This window comes from Chiloscyllium plagiosum, unplaced genomic scaffold (assembly GCF_004010195.1).
Source record: "Chiloscyllium plagiosum isolate BGI_BamShark_2017 unplaced genomic scaffold, ASM401019v2 scaf_9415, whole genome shotgun sequence".
NCBI lineage: Eukaryota > Metazoa > Chordata > Chondrichthyes > Orectolobiformes > Hemiscylliidae > Chiloscyllium > Chiloscyllium plagiosum.
The window spans coordinates 5,902-10,964 of record NW_025212359.1 but is presented as its reverse complement, the minus strand read 5'-3'; the positions used below and the strand labels follow the sequence as shown (position 1 = coordinate 10,964).

The following is a 5,063-nucleotide window of genomic DNA, read 5'->3' as shown; positions in this document are numbered from 1 at the left end:
TGTTTATTTCAGAGAGAATTATAACTCCCTATTCCTGTTTCTGTGAGAGAAAACATTCCCCAAACAGATTCCTTTAATTATATTTGTTCACAGAGAAAGGAGGCATTGTTCTGTCCAAATGCATTAAATGCTCATGAGTGCATCAATATATTGTGATGATTTTTAAAATAAAATATATTAAACATAATGAAATTCATGATGAAAACACGAGACCCAATTCGATCTGTAAGGGGCAGGAATTCAGTCATGCGAGGTGAAAGTGAGGACTACAGATGCTGGAGATCAGTGTCAAGATTAGATTAATGCTGGAAAAGCACAGCAGGTCAGGTAGCATCCGAGGAGCAGATGAGTCGACATTTCAGGCAAAACACCGTCATCGGGAATGAGGCTGGGAGTGTCCATCGTGGACAGATAAATGGGAGGGAGTGGGGCTGAGGAGAAGGGAGCGGAGAGCGCAATTGATGGATGGAGGTGGGGGTAAAGGTGATTGGTCGGAGAGGACGGTGGAGCGGATAGGTTGGAAGGAAGATTGGCAGGTAGGACAGGCCATGAGGATGGTGCCGAGCTGGCAGGATGGAACTGGGATAAGGTGGTCGGAGGAGGAAATCAGGCAAATGGTAAAGGCCACATTGATGCCCTGGGGTTGCAGGTTCCTGAGGAGGAAGATCAGGCGTTCTTCCTGCAGGCGCCGGGTGGTGAGTGAGTGGTGATAGAGAAGTTCCAGGTCCTGCATGTCCTCGGCAGATTCGGAAGGGGAATTCAATTCTCCCTCCGCCAGTTGTTGTTTTGTATGTTGCTCCTGATCCATCAAAACGCAGATCTGTGTGAATGTACAAACAACCTCTCTCTATACATTTCACTCAAAATAATGTCAATGACAGGACGGATTAAAACAAAATGCAAACTGTGTTGAATGCTGGATGTAGGGAATCACGTTACTGTAGAGGCTTTACAGCACTGAGATCAGGCTTTCGGCCCATCATTCACAAACCAGTCTGCACTCCCTCTTGAAACTTCTCCAATTACCCAGATCCCTGTCTGATTGAAGACTGTCTGGGTGGAGTTTGCACATTCTCCCTGTGTCTGCGTGAGTTTCCTCCGGGTGCTCCAGTTTCGTTGCACAGTCCAAAGATGCGCAGGTTAGGCTGGAGTTGCAACGCTCAATAGTCAATAGTGTCCAGGTGAGTGTTGGTTGTATGGTTAGCCATGAGAAATGCGGGGTTACAGGAATAGCGTAGAGGGTGAGACTTGGTGGGATGCATGATGAGCCGAATAGCCTGTTTCTACACTGTAAGAATTTTATGATCCTATGCTCCATCCCATCTATATCTGTGGATGAAAAGGACTATCACCTGATCAAATATCCCCTTCAATGGGTCAACGTTTGTTTTCTATCTGACAAAGAATTGCAGATGTTGCAGATCTGAGAGACAGCTCAAAAATTGCTGGGAAACTCAGCAGGTCCGTCAGTTTTTGTGGGGAGTGAACCTTTTGGATCCAGTGATTGTTCTTAAGAGCTGAAGGCTTCTGATCTGGTGTTTTCAGACCTGTTGACGTTTTACAAGCAATTTCTTGTTTTGCTTTCAGCCCGAATTCAGTTGGTGACTATCATGGCCTTGTTATGTGTGTTTGGGAAAAGGGACAATTGAGCTGCTAGAGCGGTGGTGGTGTAGTGGTGAGCATAGCTGCCTTCCAAGCAGTTGATCTGGGTTAGATGCCCGGCCATCGCAGTGTTGTGGCTTTTCCTGTGGTTTTGTAAGGAAAAGTCTTGAGCACCAACGTTGCATTCTGTGGTGAAATGGATTTGTCAGGTTGCTTTCGGGTTTTCATGGCGATGGTTCCTGTTAATTGCCATGACAATCCGGGCACCGTTGCTCGAAAGCTTTCCTCTCTGCTGCCCATTGCTTATTTGAATATTGTTCGCAACATAAGGTTCGTTTTGTTTTGTTGGAAAAGTGAGAGATTGCTATCGTCAGAAACCTTAAATAATTACAGAAGACGCTGGAAATTCGGAACAGATTCCACAGCTTATATCGTGGACAGGAAGGAGGTTCAAATGCGTCAAATTTCTTCAAGGTTAAAATACATTCGCACCTCAAAACCATTTGGAAGCTTAAGAATTACAAACATCACATTAAACTTTTCCTCATCCGTTCAATTTTCACAATATCATTCTGGTAGCAGGAAGGCCAGATTTGTGTGGTTTATGCAATGTTACTATATTCGAACATTGGCTGTTTCGTAGTTAAATGATGTTTCATTTCGTTCAGTTTTCCAATAGAGTTGGGTTAGTCCACACTTTGTTTTTTGTTTGTGTTACAACGATAGTGCGAAGAAAATTATATTTAGGTCCAAGCCTGGAAGGTTCACCAATTGAATTGCATTGCCGTACATTTGCCTTCAGGAGAAAAGAAAAAGGGACTGAGACCATCTTTTTAACTCATAGGTGTTTGATCTGGTTCAAAACCTCCTCAATTTCGGTCAATAAATGTTCCTACAGTCCGCAACAATGATTTTCACAGATTCGAGGAGGGTACATAGACATCGTTATTAATTGTTATTACCTCGGACATGAGACGTTTGGGAATGATATTTCTCAGATCATTGCTCAGCCAAGGTTAAAGGTCTGGACTCCGGCAAAATTGGGAACAATGCATTTTCCAGGAGACTGAGAGGTTACTAACAGAGCGGGAGGTGGAGAGTCGGTAGCAGAACTACAGGGACAGTCCTCTCTGATCGCTGACCCTTCAACGTCAGTATATCCAGTGCTAGGAATGACTGCCATTGGTCAGAATGACAAAATATTGTTATGGAAAATAAACAGCATGAAAGTAAGGGAAGGTTTATAGCATGAAAGCAAGGGAAGGCTTAAAGCATGAACCCCACTGTCGATCTGTTGCAAGGGATCTGTAGAATGCAGGATGAGATAAGAATAGTGGAATTCTCTTACACCAAATAGCAAAGAAAGGTTGACGCTGAAAGGTCTCGATGGTGAGATTAGATGACAGTTAATAAAGTTAGGCTTCCTGTTAAGTATCATTATGACTCGATTGGGAACATAAATATTTGGGACATTGCATTAAATATCTAATTCATAGTTAATAGAGTCAGCCTGATTCAGATTATTGACAATAAATAACTAATGATGGCATCGGGAAAATATGAAGTAGGGTCTGGAATGAAAGACCATTCTTGCGAAAGTTTGACATTAAATATCTAACCGTCACATGAGAATAACGTTAAGTAGAATGAACAATTAAAGAGATGATGGGAACTAAGATCACACTTTTATTGTGTAGCGATTGTGAGGTACTTTGATTAATATATTTAGACATGCTGATAAGCAAACAAAGCATGGCAAAAAATTATAAAAAACCATGGACAATGAAGTTCGAGAGCATTCGAGAATCTGCTTTCTCGGTGTCACGGTTTTTCGTTTGCAAATAACAGACTGACTTCTTGAAGAACTCTCTACGTCTCCTGGTGATTCTCTATACTTTTTCCACGACAAAACTCAGCAGGTCTGGCAGCATCCATGCAGAGAGAATCGTGGACAATATTTTACAATTTCATCAGAACTCAATAATCTCCCACAGGTACTGCCAAACCAGATAGTTTTGTCAGCAGTTTCTGATTTTGTTTCAGATTCCCAGAGGCAACAGTTCATTACATTAACCTTTAAACCATTGCAGAAAGTTCTTTGTGTTTCTTCACACGGAAATTTTCCGTTTGAGGAACATTCTCCTGCCCCCATTAGAAACAAGAAACCCTGCAGCAGAGAAAACAGATGCTTTAATAACAACGATCGCTGTCGCCTTTGGAGATCTTGAACCACCAGCCTTTCATTTAACAGTCGAATACGCTGAAACGTCCAACCTAAAACCTTGCCCGAACATCTGAAGCAGGCTGTGACGGACTTCAGTCTGTCCTTCCCAGACCGAGAAGTGTCCTCTTATCAGTTTTATTTTTCCAAAATAAAGTCTGGAACATTCATTATGGAGGCATGGGAACAGTCTTATCCCATCCACTACAGACACACCCATGTCACTGAGCACCAACTCTCCTCCAACTGGGACCATCTCCCTTCGAGCCTCCTAGTCCCTTGTGTGGTCACGAGTTTTTTCATTGTCCCGGATTCAAGATGATGTATGTATTTGACATGTAGAGGAACGAGAATTATTTCAATGTCTTAGATCAGTTCATGTCCCGAGAACATCAAAGTTAATGGTCTGTCCTCTTAAAGAAGGGGAAACTGCCTTGAATGTCTCTGCTCATTCGGGCAGTTCACCCTTCTCCATTCTCCTTGGATTTCTCTTCTCACAGAGTTTCTGAAGATACACAATGTTGGAAACTGGGTTATATGGTTTGCCTCTTTAACATTTTTTCCACCTGTCAATTGAAAATATTTTCCCAAAATCTCTTTAACACTCCTCTGCTTTGCACCATGTCCAGGGTCGAGATGTCCTGGCATTTGGAGAGATTCCCGAGGCTTTCTTTGCAGCCAAGACAGTTAACTGAAGATGGTAAAAACAATGACTGCAGATGCTGGAAACCAGATTCTGGATTAGTGGTGCAGGAAGAACACAGCAGTTCAGGCAGCTTCCAAGGAACTTCGAAATCGACGTTTCGGGCAAAAGCCTTTCATCAGGAATAAAGGCAGTGAGCCTGAAGTGTGGAGAGATAAGCTAGAGGAGGGTGGGTGTGGGGAGAAAGTGGAATAGAGTACAATGGGTGAGTGGGGGAGGGGATGAGGGTGATAGGTCAGGTAGGAGAGGGTGGTGTGGATAGGTGGAAAAGTAGATAGGCAGGTAGGACAAGTCCAGACAAGTCATGGCGACAGTGCGGAGCTGGAAGTTTAGAACTAGGGTGAGGTGAGGGAAGGGGAAATGAGGAAACTGTTGAAGTCCACATTGATGCCCTGGGGTTGAAGTGTTCCAAGGCGGAAGATGAGGCGTTCTTCCTCCAGGCGTCTGGTGGTGAGGGAGCGGCGGTGAAGGAGGCCCAGGACCTCCATGTCCTCGGCAGAGTGGGAGGGGGAGTTGAAATGTTGGGCCACGGGCGGT

At 43.9% G+C, this 5,063-nt stretch overlaps 1 non-coding gene across 1 annotated transcript; it reads left to right on the top strand.

Annotated features, from left to right (window-relative positions):
- The first annotated feature begins 1,658 nt into the window (after positions 1 to 1,658).
- On the top strand, positions 1,659 to 1,730 carry trnag-ucc. The gene has a single exon. It is a non-coding gene; the product is annotated as a tRNA-Gly (tRNA).
- The last annotated feature ends 3,333 nt before the right edge of the window (positions 1,731 to 5,063 follow it).